Here is a 15,467-nt window from a genome sequence, read left to right as displayed (position 1 = left end):
AAAGCAAAGGGATGCTTTATTGTTACCGGTCTCCTGCCTCTGGTATCAGATGGAGCAGGTGGCCTGGGCTAGAGGCTTGTGGGGCCATTTCCATCCTCTAAGCTCTAGTCTGATCTCAGCGGCAGCTGGTCACATGGGAGGACAGGAGATGGAGAACAAGGCTGACAGTAGGGAGGAGAGAGCAGAGACCGGTGGCTGAGTTTCTCTCACTTAGAGAAAAAACTGGCTGAGTGTATACCACATCTGAAATGAGCGAAAAGGAAGATTGCCCACATCCTGTAAAGGACCTTTTTTGTGGTATTAGTGCTATTCTTTTTTATGACAGAATGTTTCAAGTTTACAGAAAACTGTACAGACTAATATGAACACGCACATAGCTGCTAAGTCATACTTTTAAAAAATACAGGTTTAAAAAAATAATAATACAAAAGTGGGTAAACCCTCCTGTGTTTGTCACCCCAAGCCCGTTCCACTTATTTCTTTATTGGTGGTAACTACTACCCTGACTTTGATATATTTCATTCCCATGCATGATTTCATACTTATTTATATATGTATGTATGTCAGTATCCATAGTCATATTTTATTTTGCATGTTTAGTCATTTTACTTAGGAGGCGTCATGATGTGTGTAGCCTTTGGTAGCTTACCTTTTTTTTTAAAAAAAAAATACTGTATCGATAAAGGAGGCTCTTGTTTGTTTTGCCTGCTATATAGCATTTCATTGTAGGACTATACCATGGTTTATGTGTTTCTCCATAGATGGTCACTTAGATATCCAGTCTTTGCTATTGTAAACTTCAATGAAAGTTCTTACTTACCTTCTTGTGCAATCTGGGAGAGTGTTTTTAGGTATAAACCTAGGATTTTAATTATTGGGCTGTAAGGTATGCATTTTCAAACTTACTAGAGTTGCTAAATTACACCCCAAATGTTTTTAAGATTTTATGATTTGTATTTTTGTTGTTGTTGTTGTTGTTGTTGTTGTTTTTGAGACAGAGTCTCACCCTGTCACCCAGGTTGGAGTGCAGTGGTGTGATCTCGGCTCGCTGCAACTTCCACCTCCTGGCTTCAAGCAATTCTCGTGCCTCAGCCTCCTTCGTGGCTGGGACTACAGGCATGTGCCACCATGCTCTGCTCATTTTTGTATTTTTTGGTAGAGACAGGGTTTCACCATGTCCAGGCTGGAAAATTTTATGATTTTTAAAATAGTGATCTTGTACATCTTTTGCTAGATTTGTTTCTAAGGGGTATTTTTAAAATTACTTATTCTAATATCTTAAAAATTTTTTATAAAGCCGGGATTATAGGCATGAGCCCCTGCATCCAATTTATTCTAATTTCCTATTACTGATATATTGGAGTATAATTGATTTCTGTATATTTATCTTACATTCAGAAGGCTTGCCAAACTTTCTGAATAATTCTGGGTCCTATAGATTATTTTATATTTTTCTGTGTAGACAGGTCACTTTTGAATAGTAACAGTATTGAATCATTTGTTTCTTTCCAATGTTTATACTTCCTTGTTTTATTGTACTTAGAACATTCAGTATAATGTTTAATAGATACATCAGACTTCTCTTGTTACTGATGTTAAATCCTTATATTTCACTGACAAGTAGCAAATTTGCAGTAGGTTTTTGGAAGATGTCTCTTCCTCCCTAAGGAAGTTCCTTTTGGTAGTTGTAGATAGACTTGCTAAACCTCGACTCCACCTCCTTCTAGTGTGCCTTCCCATATTTGTGAAACTCAAAAGCTAAATACTGCATTTTCTCCAATTCCTTTACAGTTAGGATTCCAGATAGGAATTAATGTCCATTAATCAGTGAGATTTGGATTTGGAATTGACTTAAATTGAGAGAGAGACGGTCCATGAAGCATCCATTTTCTGATATGGATCAGAGCAGAAATGGTGGGGTTATAGAGCCTGCAACTGTAGCTGTAGTTTTCTCTTTTTTGCTAGGCAGCTTCTTAATTGCAATGTGGCTCTGAAGTTTCTTCATCCCTCCCAATGGTCAGGTAAGTTATTTAAATACCTATCTGTCGTTGCTTACTACACTGTCCTTTTAATCTTCATTATATAAACAATAAAGACATACTTAATGCTCACCGCTAGTTTTGTGTTAATATCTCCCTAGTCATTTTGGTTGTCTGAGCCTCATTTTCCAGCAGATTCCTAAGGAAGTTCTCATAGGAACAATATTCCGTGGGTTTTTTTCTTTTCTGATTGAGACAGAGTCTCGCTGTCACCCAGGCTGGAGTGCAGTGGCGTGATCTCGGCTCCCTGCAACCTCGGTTCAAGCGATTCTTGTGCCTCAGCCTCCCAAGTAGCTGGGACTACAGGCGTGCATCATCATGCCCGGCTAATTTTTTTGTCCTTTTAGTAGAGACAGGGTTTCACCATGTTGGCCAGGCTGGTCTTGAACTTCCGACCTCAAGTGATCCACCCGCCTCGGCCTCCCGAAGGGCTGGGATTACAGGCCTGAGCCACTGCGCCTAGCTCTTTTCATCACTTTTGTTGTCTGTATCCTGTTCAATTTTTTTTCTGCTCCCTGCAGTTCCTCCTCACTTCGGAGTCTTGTCCTGGGAGGGAACCCTAGGGGGTCAGTTTTGAGAGTTCATTAATGCTAAATTGTTCCAGCCCCTTCAGACCTTCCTGTGGGCCCCATTTACTGAAGTGGGCAAGAACCTTCCCAGTATCAATTGCTGTTCTCAAATTGGCTCTCCGGGCTTTGCAGTGAATATCTGTTGTTTTGGGTTCTTTGGTCCTTAGTTGGTTCAGGTACCTCGTACCTCCCTGTGCTGCTTTTCACATCGATGCTGAGACCTCCCAGGACTCCGGCTCTTGGTGCTCTGTCCTCACATCACTCATTTGTATTTTGGGATATGGGGGTTACATTTTAACCTAATTTTGTTGTAAATACTGCCTCTCCTCCTGCCCTTTCTATATCATAAAAAAGATAGTTGCTTCCACAGTCACAAGTATCTTTCCAGAATTTCCCACCAGTAACCTTCTGACACGCACACTTAACTTACCAATGGGAAACATATTTTTTCTGCTCAGAGTCCAAGGTGAGTCACACTGGCCTTACTCTTACCTCCCTATGCTGGCAAGTGTATGTTTTCTAGTTAATGTTTTCTTAGAGGATTACCATATCCTGGCTTTATGTGATATTCTTGTTTCTCACACCATTCCTCGTAGAGACTCATTATCTTCCATCTTTTTCCATTGCGTTTATGAAAACCTCACTTCCTGGTTCCTGGAACTGGTCTAGGCTGCATAGCATGTGCTGATGCACTTACTTTCTGGTTTACAGTTCTCTCTGATTTCAACCCCCAAGGATTTTCTTTCCTTTCTTGTGAGCTCAACTACACCTCTAAAAACCATATTTGATATATGCTATCTAGTATTTGTAGGTAGCTTTTTAGCAGGAGGGTTTTCAGATTACCTAATGAGCCATTTTATCAGAAACAGATATCCTGTACATAAAATTTTACCTTGGAAAGACTGCCCACTAGGAATGATTATATTTTCAATAGTTAGAGAACTAACTCATTCCTAGAAGATGGGGGGAGGATGGGAGTTGGGTAGGGCATGGCAAAGAGAGGAGTTGTAAGAGCATCTTCTGTTCAGAGACCTTCATCTTCATCTGCATTTGGGCCATTAGACTGTGGTCCATGGGCCAGCAGCTTTAGCATAACCTGAGAAAGTTTGTTAGCAACGCAGAATCTCAGCCGTGTATGGTGGCTTGCGCCTGTAATCCCAGTACTTTGGAAGGCCGAGGTGGGAGAATCGCTTGAGGCCAGGGAGTTCAAGACCAGCTTGGGCAACATAGTAAGACCCTGTCTCTACAAAAATAAAAAAAAAGAAATGGAGAGTCTTAGACCCTACCCTGACCTACTAACTGAGAATCTGCATTTTAACAAAATCCCCAGATGATTTGCATGCGTATAAAAATTGGAGAAGCATTGACTTGGACTCTTTCTGATGTAACTACCTTCCATAAAATGCCTACTTCTTTGGGGTTAATGACCTTCATCCACTCTTGTCATCACTTCTAGCTTACTCTTTTTTCTCCAGTTAATTTTTAAGCACTTTCCTCAAATAACTTTTGTACTTAAGTTTTTGAGAAAAGTTCTTATTGGTGCTATATTATGTTGAGAATGTGATTTGAAAAAAAAAAAAAAGCGTTAATATGGTATGTTGTCATTGAATATGACAGCAAAATCTTAAGGGCAAAGCTGTTATGAAATTCTCAGGGCATTTACTTTTTCCTCAACTCTGGCGAGTAAAGGGCTAAGAAAGTAAAGCATTCTGCAATTCTGTATACAGAAATTTAGACCTGGCTATTTTTCACTGGAGTATTTGCTTACAGAGCATCCATATTTCCTAAAATGCTATGATTGGATTATTGAGCTAATGATTGGACTTGCTACAAATATTCAAAAATACGAGGAAGGCTGGACACGGTGGCTCACGCCTGTAAACCCAGCACTTTGGGAGGCCGAGGCGGGCGGATCACAAGGTCAGGAGATCGAGACCATCCTGGCTAACACGGTGAAACCCCATCTCTACTAAAAATACAAAAAATTAGCCGGGCATGGTAGTGGGCGCCTGTAGTCCCAGCTACTTGGGAGGCTGAGGCAGGAGAATGGCGTGAACCCGGGAGGCGGAGCTTGCAGTGAGCCGAGATCACGCCACTGCACTCCAGCCTGGGCGACACAGCGAGACTCCGTCTCAAAAAAAAAAAAAAAGAAAAAAAACGAGGACATCTTTTCAAAGCAGATACAATTAAAGGAAAATTCTCTAGGGATAGTTCAAGTTGCTGTGATGGCTTTATCTGCAAAAATTTTAGTTAAGCTAGCAGATAATTTATCAGCAAGTTCATGATACATGGCATTCAGGTTATGTGTAGACGGAAAGCTCTCTGGGCTGACACCTCTCTGGGCAGACACCACATTATTCCTGTATCTGCAGCTCTTAGGACAGTGGTTAACAACTGGTATTCAATAAATACTTTTTGATTGAATGAATGAATTTTTAGTGAATAAAGAATAAATAAAGTGTTGAAGTAGCCCAAAGGACTTTAAAATTTACATTTTCTGTAGATCACTTGATAGGTACATTGTTGTATGTAATTAAAATAAGAAGTTCTCTATATGTCTACCAATAGGACACTAGTTAAATAAACAATGATGCATTTACACAAAGGTATACCATGGATCTATACAAAGGAATGAAGATTTCATGTGTGTGTATGTATGACTATATGGTGATTATATAAAGAAAAAAATTCCTAAAACTTGAAAACAAGCTGAAATAACTCAAGTACATGTCAAGTTGATTTTATAACCACAGAAAAAAAATGATTATAAGTGTTGTTCAAATACAGTATTTTGACTTTACATCTCCAGAAGGTGATACATCCTGAAGATAAAGAGAACTGCAAAAAAAGTAAAACTATTTGTTTATAATAAAAATAATATTGTTTTGAAATTGGTATTATAAAATATCACATATATGTTTTAAAATTATGATGTTAGTGTCAGTAGAAACCAAGATTTTCAACCTAAGACCAAAACAAGATACAAGTGTAAAATTCAAGTCAAAACATGCATTAAATTTGAATTGGAAATAGTACTTTGAATTCATTATTTTTTTAAGAAATGTTTCCTAATTCTGTCCACTGAAAAGGTCTTTGAAGCAATGACACCTCAGTAGCAATTAGCATCCTTAGCACTCAGATTATGCTTCCTAATACCATTGCCCACTAAAAACCAGATCTCTTTGGAGAAGTGGCTGATTCCAGCTCTTGGGCAGTAAATGTCATGTTGAACCTGGGCTATCTTATGCCAGAAAGCAGGGGAACCGTCAAAGACTGCTGGGGTCCTGTCAGTAAGACCCAGGAGCTACCTTGAAGGAGTGCCCGGTGGCCACAGGTGAAACAATGCTCACATCGAAAAGAATAGTGAATGCAATAGATTTATACGCATTGAATACGTAAATATCCATGAGTTCATATAAATGCTTTGAAAGGTGTTAACATCATTGAAGGTTGTTAAGGTATCCAACTCATTACTGTGAAAGGAAAGCAAAATATTTGTCCAAACTTTCCGGTATAAACTGTATTGAAAATAACCATAACCAAATGGATGACTGAGAGAAAGTTATTTATTTATTTATTTATTTATTTATTTATTTTGAGACAGGGTCTCACTCTGTCGCCCAGACAGGAGTGCTGTGGCATGATCTTGGCTCACTGCAACCTCCGCTTCCCAAGCTCAAGCGATTCTCCTGCTTCAGGCCCACCAAGTAGCTGGGATTACAGGTGCATGCCCCTACTGCCCAGCTAATTTTTTTGTATTTTTAGTAGAGACAGGGTTTTCACCATGTTGGCCAGGCTGGTCTCGAACTCCTGACCTCAAATGATCCACCCACCTCGGCCTCCCAAAGCACTGGGATTACAGGCGTGAGCCACTGCGCCCAGCCCATAAAGTTCTTTTTAACATACTTCTTGAGATATAATTCATATACCATAAAACTCAATCGTTTAATAAATGGTTTTTATTATATTCACAAAATTGTCCAAACATCACCACAACCCAAGTTTAAAATATACAAGGTCAGGAGATCAAGACCATCCTGGCTAACATGGTGAAACCCCGTCTCTACTAAAAATACAAAAAATTAGCCAGGCGTGGTGGCAGGTGCCTGTAGTCCCAGCTACTCAGGAGGCTGAGGCAGGAGAATGGCGTGAACCCGGGAGGCAGAGCATGCAGTAAGCAGAGATCGCGCCACTGCACTCCAGCCTGGCCAACAGAGCGAGACTCCGTCTCAAAACAAACAAAATATATATATATATATATATATATATAAAATATATATATATAAAATATATATATAAAATATATATATTAAAAAATATATATAAAATATATATATAAAATATATATATAAATATATATATATAATATAAATATATATAAAATATATATATAAATATATATATATAAAATATATATAGATAGATAGATTTTTTTTCATTAACTCCAGAAGAAGCCCTGTACTCCTTAGCAATCACACCCCATTCTCTTTCACCTTCACAGCCCTAGGCAAATACTAATATGTTTTCTATCTCTATGGATTTGCCTATCTTCCAGACATTTTATATAAACGGAAACTTTAGTTAAATATGTGCTCTTTTGTGATTGGCTTCTTTCACCAAGCATAATATTTTCAAGGTTCATCCAGATTGCAACATGATCACTACTTTATACCTTCTTATGCTGAATAATAAAGTTCTCAGCCTGGCCAACATGGTGAAACCCCATTTCTACTAAAAATACAAAAATTAGCTGAGCGTGGTGGTGAGCACCTGTAGTCCTAGCTACTAGGTAGGCTGAGGTGTGAGAATCACTTGAACCTGGGAGGCGGAGGTTGCAGTGAGCCAAGATCGCACCACTGCACTCCAATCTGGGTGACAGAGTGAGACCCTGTCTAAAAAAAAAAAAAAAGTTACAAAGCATCATTTTCAGCTCCTAATATAATAATGGGTGAGTGATATTTAAAATTATCAGTGGGTGTTTGAAACCATTAGGTGAAAGAGAAAGTGGATAGTAGGAAGGTATAAAATTGGATGAATCATACCAGTGGACCCTGAACTCAGTGATAAATCTTAAAATTATTAAATCATTCAAAGACTGCCACATATTGCATGCCTCCTCTTATTTTTTTAAATGAAATGACTACCATATTATTTTTGAAACTAATCAAACTTCTAGAATTAACTTTCAGTTTCTGAAGGCTAGAGAAACACGTTACCACAGAAATCCAAAATGTGTGTGATATTCTACAGGACAAATGACTCAATTGTCTTAGCAAATAAGTAGCATAAAAAAGAAGAGGGAGAGGGATTCAATGTATGCTTTAGATTAAGAGATTTAAGAACATAACCAAATGCAATGCGTGAATCTTGTGTGGATTCTGATGGGAACAAACCAACTGAAAAAACACATCTTTGAGACAGTTTGGAGAAATTTGAGTATGATTGGGTTTCAGATGATGTTAAGAAATTGCTGTCATTTTGTTAAGCATAGTAATGGCATTGTGATTATGTTTTAAAAAACGTCCTTACTAGTTAAAGATGCCTTGAAGTATTTACAGGGAAAATGATAGATGTGTGGGATTTACTTTAAATTACCAGCAAACAGAGTGGGTGTAGGGGGATTAATGAAACAAGATTGGCTATGTGTTGGTAACTTGAAACTGGATGATAGATTCATAAAGATTTTTTTTTTTTACATTTCTCTCTTCTTTAGTGAATGCTTGAAAATTTTTATAATAATTTTTTTAAAGAGTCCTAGATGTTTAGAGTCAAGAAGCAATTTCATCTAGAATATAACTTGTCAGAATATGTGCTTTTCTGAGAAAAGATCTCAGAACTTCTGTTTTTTTTAAATGCTTAACATTTATTTTGGTCTTTTTGATTCTGAAGAGTTCTGGGTTTTTCTGTTAAATAAAGGGCAGCCTTTCAAAAGAAAGACAAATGTTGGCAGTGGAGATGCCAAGAGTGGAATAGGAATATGGTCAAAATAAGAAATATAGGCCCACATAGAAACTTATGACTATTTTGAAGGCTTCTTCTCCCCAGGGCCGCATTTTCTATGAGAAATTTCTATGAATCTAAACTGTCTATTTTAATCTTTCTTGAGAGGCAGAGTACTGCCATGGTTGGAAGTTTGAAATCAGACAGACCTATATTCAAATTCCAACCTCTTGTCACCTATGAGTTGTGATGGAGGGCAAATTTACTTAAACTCCTCAAACCTCAGTTTCTTCATCTGTGAAATGGGAATCATGATAGTATTTACTTCATAGAGTTGAACTGATGATTAAATTATCCCTTTTGACATATGATGTGGTTTAAGTTATCATATGTTTGGAATACCATGAGTGTCCATGGAGTCCTAGCTGGTGTGTGTGTGAAAGAAAACTAGAAACTAAAGTACATGGCCATATGGACACAAATGCCTTTTGTCTGCCTTTACAGCCCTTTCTCAATAGAGAGAACACAGCCTTGTGTTTCAGTATAAGGAATCAATGAAGTAAATTTTCACAAAATTCCTGCATTTCTGGAGTTAAGAACTCAGAAGTGCAATTCCAAATATTTGTCTCATTTCTGTTTGGACTTCATTGATCTTCTCAGCCTCTCCCAAGGAAAGAGTGTGAGATTTGAAAACCTGGCTACGGACTGCTTGAGACAGACACTGCTAGATGCCACCTGACTACAAAGATGAGCAAGCCCCAGCTATACCTGCAGGAAGACTTGGGGCATGTCTGTATATCTTAAAGGAAGATGGAAGAACAAGTGGTGGTGTAGAATGCAAATTTTACTTTTTAATTTCTTTAAATTTTATTTTTAATTGACAATTATGTATATTTATGGGGTATATAATGTTTTGACACATGTATACATTATGGAATGATCACATCAAGGTAATTAGCATATGTCACCTCAAATATTTACCATATCTTTGTGGTGACAACATTTATTTTTTATTTATTTTTTTTTATTTTACTTTTTTGGAGACAGAGCTTGGCTCTGTTGCCCAGGTTGGAGTACAGCGGCACAATCTTGGCTCATTGCAACCTCTGCCTTCCAGGCTCAAGCGATCTTCCTGCCTCAGCCTCCTGAGTAGCTGGGATTATGGACACATGCTACCACACTTGGTTAATTTTTGTGTTTTTTTGTAGAGACAGGGTTTCACTATCTTGCCCAGGCCAGTCTTGAACTCCTGAGCTCAAGTGATCTGCCTGTCTTTGCCTCCCAAAGTGCTGGGATTATAGGCATGAGCCACTGCACCTGGCCCTGGGTGAGAACATTTAAAATCCTCCTTTTTAGCTATTTTGAAATATCCATTATTAACTGTAGTTCCCTTGCTGTGCAGTAGAACACCAAAACATATTCCTTCTATGTAACTGTAACCTTGTATCCATTTGCCCAACATTGTCCTTTTCACTTTCTACTTACTCCCACCCTCAGCCTCTGGTAACCACTATTCTACTGTCTACTTCTGTGAGTTCAACTTTTTTAGATTTTACATGTAGGTGAGATAATATGGTATTTGTCTCCCTGGGTGTGACTTATTTCACTTAACATAATGCCCTGTAGGATCACTGATACTTCACAAATGACAGAATTTTCTCTTTCTTTTTCTAAGGCTGAATAGTATTCCATTGCTTGTATTTACCACACTTAAAATCAATATATCCATTGATAGACACTTAGGTTGTTTCTGTATCTTGGCTCTTGTGAATAATGCTGCAGTGAACATGAGAGTGCAGACATCTCTTTGACGTATTGATTTCAATTCCTTTAGATATATACCAATAGTGGGATTGCTGTAATGTATGGTAATTCTATTTTTAATTTTTGAGGAACCTCCGTACTGTTTTCCAAAATGGTTGTACAAATTTCCAACACCACCAAGACTGTATAAGGATTCCCCTTTCTCCATATTCTCACCAACACTTGGTATTGTTCATCTTTTTGATAACAGGCATTCTAACAGTTGTAAGGTGATTTCTCATTGTGGTTTTAATTCACATTTCTCTGATGATCAGAAATGTTTAGCATTTAAAAAATGTATCTGTTGAACATTTGTATGTCTTCTTCTGAGAAATGTCTATTCAAGTCCTTTGCCCATGTAAAATTTTTCATTTTACTTTTTTTTAGAGATGGGGTCTTGCTATGTTGCCCAGGATGGAGTGCAATGGCTATTCACAGGCATGATTGAAGCACACTAGAGCCTTGAACTTCTAGTGTCAAGTGATCCTCTTGCCTCAGTCTCCTGAGTAGCTGGAACTACAGATGTGCACCACTGTGTCCAGTCTGCCTATTTTTTAAGAGAGTTATTTGTTTTGTTGTTATTGAGTAGTGTGAATTCCTTGTACATTTTGGATACTAGTTTCTGATTCAGTGTATGATTTGCAAGTATTTTATCCCAATTTGTAGGTTGCCTCTTCATTCTATTGTTCTCTTTGCTGTGCAGAAGTTTTCTAGTTTGATGCAATCTCATTTATCTATTTTTGATTTTGTTGCTTGTGTTTTTAAGGTCGTATCTAAGAAATCTTTGCCTAGATCAATGTCCTGGAACTCTCTCCCTGTTTTTTCCTAGTAGTTTTACAGTTTCAGGTCTTACATTCAAGTATTTAATCCATTTTGAGTTGGTTCTTGTATAAGGGGTGAAACATGGGTTCATTTTCATTCTTCTGTACGTGGATATGCAATTTTCCCAACACCGTTTATTGACGAGACCATCTTTTTCTCATTGTGTATTCTTGACACCTTTGTCAAAAATTAATTAGCTTTTGGTGTTTGGGTTTATTTCTCATCTCTCTATCCTATTCCATTGGTTGATGTGTCTGTTTTTATGTCCGTACCGTGCTGTTTTGATTGCTGTAGCTTTGTGATATCTTTTGAAATCCAGTAGTGTGATACCTCCAGTTTCGTTCTTTTTGGTTGATAATGCTTTGGCTATTCAGGGTCTTCTGTGGTTATGAATTTTAGGATGGTTTTTTCTATTCCTGTTGAGAATGGCTTTGAAAGTTTGATAGAGATTGCACTGAATCTGTAGATCACTGGGTAATATGGACATCTTAACAATATTAATTTATTCCAATCCATGAATGGGGTATCTTTTCATTTATTTGTGTTATTTTCAATTTCTTTCATCAATGTTTTATAGTTTTCAGTACACATCTTTCACTTCCTTGGTTAAATTTACTCCTGTGTTTATGCTATTGTAAATGGGATTGTTTTCAGACGATTTGTTGTTGGTGTATAGAAACACGACTGATTTTTGTTAAGTTGATTTTGTATCTTGCAACTTTACTGAATTTATCTGTTCTAGTGGTTTTTTCATGGAGTCTTTAGGATATTCCATATATAACAGTATGTTGTCCACAGAGACCATCTCATGCCATCCTTTCCTATTTGTATGCTTTATTTCTTTCGCTTGTGTAATTGCTGTGGCTAGGGCTTCCAGTACTGTGTTGAACAGAAGTTATGAGAGTGGACCTCCTTGTCTTGTTCTTGATTCTAGAGGAAAAGTCTTCAACTTTTCACTGTTGACTATGATGTTTGCTGTGGGCTTATCATATATGGCTTTTATTGTGTTGAGGAACATTCTTTCCTCATTTCTCTCATGTTTTATTCTTCTTGTATTTTTTAAGTTCAGGGGTACATGTGCATGTATTTATATAGGTAAATTTGTGTAATGGGGGTTTGTTATACAGATTATTTCAATACTCAGGTATTAAGCCTAGTTCTTATTACTTATTTTTCCTGATCTTCCCCCTCCTCCCATCCTCCGTCCCTCAATAGGCCCCAGTGTCTGATAGCTGTAGTTGTGCAGGCTTATTTCTGCGTTCTTTATTCTGTTCCATTGGTCTATGTGTCTATTTTTGAACCATGCTGTTTTGGTTACTGAACCTTGTAGTATAGCTTGAAGTCAGGTAGCATGATGCCTCCAGCTTTGTTCTTTTTGCTTAGGATTGCCTTGGCTATTTGGGTTCTCTTTTGGTTTCATATGAATTTTAAAATACCTTTTTCTAGTTCTCTAAAGAATGTCGTATGTTTATTGCGGCTCTATTCACAATAGCAAAGACTTGGAACCAACCCAAATGTCCAACAATGATAGACTGGATTAAGAAAATGTGGCACATATACACCATGGAATACTATGCAGCCATAAAAAAATGATGAGTTCGTGTCCTTTGTAGGGAGATGGATGAAATTGGAAATCATCATTCTCAGTAAACTATCGCAAGAACAAAAAAACCAAACACCGCATATTCTCACTCATAGGTGGGAATTGAACAATGAGAACACATGGACACAGGAAGGGGAACATCACACTCTGGGGACTGTTGTGGGGTGGGTGGAGGGGGGAGGGATAGCATTAGGAGATATACCTAATGCTAAATGATGAATTAATGGGTGCAGCACACCAGCATGGCACATGTATACATATGTAACTAACCTGCACATTGTGCACATGTACCCTAAAACTTAAAGTATAATAAAATAAAAATAAAATAACAATAAATAAATAAATAAATAAATAAATAAATAAAAAATAAATGTAACCGTTTTAGTATCTAATGGTAATATCATGAGAATTTATACCTCTCATCTTAACTGTAATGTATGTATATATACATGTATACATATGGGTGTATATATACATATGTGTGTATATATACATACATACATTATGTTCCTTTTTAGGTCTTTTGTTTTAAGTCACCTCTCTAGTTTAACCGTATCTGTACCCAAGAAAAAAAAAGATTTTTTTTTTTTTTTAGAGGAGAGCAAGAAAAAAAGTGGTATAAAGAAAAAGGGTTACTACTACCCAATGTTTAATTATAAGATCTTTGTGATTATAAATTATTTGAAAAAATGGCTATAATTTTCTTTCACCTGATAAATTTTCATGTTTGAACAGTACTTTTTTGTATTTGATGACAATATCTTTACTAAAACAGACTTCTATTTTTGCATTACCATTCACTCATTTTCAAATGTGATACATTATCTGAATTGGACTGGTGATACTACACAACTATTTTGTTGGCTTGTGGGAAACTGTTTAGATCAGGATGTATGTCTTCCTATTTGACTTATTAATTTGAACTGGAGTACTCAACCATAGATCCCTTTGTGCAGTACTTAGGGGAAAAACAAATAACTGGAACAAAATGTATAATCAATGCCAAATAAATAACAATAAATTGCTGTGAAAATTGCAAAAAAAAAAAATAGAATGTCACTGGTAGTTTCATAAGAATAGCATTGAATCTATAAATTACTTTGAGCGGTATGGCCATTTTAATGATATTGGTTCTTCCTAGCCATGAGCATGGAATGTTTTCCCATTTGTTTGTGTCATCTCTGATTTCTTTGAGCAGTGTTTTATAGCTCTCCTTTTAGAGATCTTTCACCTGCCTGGTTAGCTGTATTCCTAGGTATTTTTTACTTTTTGTGGCAATTGTGAATGGGATTGTATTCCTGATTTATCTCTTGACTTGACTGTTGTTGGTGTATAGGAAATGTCATACAGCAACAACATCCCTTTTGTACATTGATTTTATATCCTGAGAGTTTACTGAAGTTGTTTATCAGCTTACGGAGCTTTTGGGCCAAGACTATGGGGTTTTCTAGATACAGAATCTTGTCATCTGTAAACAGGGATAATTTGACTTCCTTTCTTCCTATTTAGATGCCCTTTCTTTCTTTCTCTTGCCTGATTGCTCTTGCCAGGACTTCCAATCTATGTTGAATAGGAGTGGTAAGAGAGGGCATCCTTGTTGTGTACTGGTTTTTAAGGGGAATGCTTCCAGCTTTTGCCTGTTCAGTATGATGTCAGCTGTGGATTTGTTGTAGATGGCTCTTACTATTTTGAGGTATGTTCCTTCATTACCTAGTTTATTGAGAGTTTTTAACATGAAGCGATGTTGAATTTTATTGAAAACCTTTTCTACATCTATTGAAGTAATCATGTGGTTTTTGTCTTTAGTTCTGTTTATGCAATTGATTTGTGTATGTTGAACCAACCTTGCATTCCAGGGGTAAAGCATACCTGATTGTGGCAGATAGCTTTTTTGATGTGCTGCTGAATTTGGTTTGCCACTATTTTCTTGAAGATTTTTGCATCAGTCTTCATCAAGGATATTGGCTTGAAGTTTCCTTTTTTTTGTTATGTCTTTGCCAGGTTTTGATATCAGGGTGATGGTGGCCTCATAGAATGAGTTAGGGAGGAGTCCCTTTTCCTCAATTTTTAAGAATAGTTTCAGCAGAAGTGCTACTAGCTCTGCCTTGTACATCTGGTAGAATTCAGATGTGAATCCATCTGGTCCTGAGCTTTTTTTGGTTGGTAGGCTATTTATTACTGATTCAATTTCAGAGCTTGTTATTGGTCTGTTCAGGGATTCAGTTTCTTTCTAGCTCAGTCTTGGGAGGGTGTATGTGTTCAGGAATTTATCCATTTCTTCTAGATTTTTCTAGTTTGTATGCATAGAGGTGTTCATAATATTCTCTGATGGTTTTTTGTATTTCTGTGGAGTCAGGGGTAATTTTCCTTTGTTGTTTCTAATTGTGTTTATTTGAGTCTTCTCTCTTTTCTTCTTTATTAATCTTGTAGTGGTCTATTTTATTTTTTTTCCAAAAAAAAAACCACCCTAACTCTTGGACTTGTTGATCTTTTGAATGCTTTTTTGTGTCTCAGTCTCCTTCATTTCAGCTCTGATTTTGGTTATTTCTTGTCTGGCAGCTTTGGGGTTGGTTTTCTCTTGGTTCTCTAGTTCTTTTAGTTGTAATGTTTGGTTAAACTGAGATCTTTCTAACTTTTTGATGTGGGCATTTAGTGCTATACATTTCCCTCTTAACACTGCCTTAGCTGTGT

This window comes from Pongo abelii, chromosome 18 (genome assembly GCF_028885655.2).
Source record: "Pongo abelii isolate AG06213 chromosome 18, NHGRI_mPonAbe1-v2.0_pri, whole genome shotgun sequence".
NCBI classification, from domain to species: domain Eukaryota; kingdom Metazoa; phylum Chordata; class Mammalia; order Primates; family Hominidae; genus Pongo; species Pongo abelii.
This window is presented reverse-complemented; position numbering follows the sequence as displayed.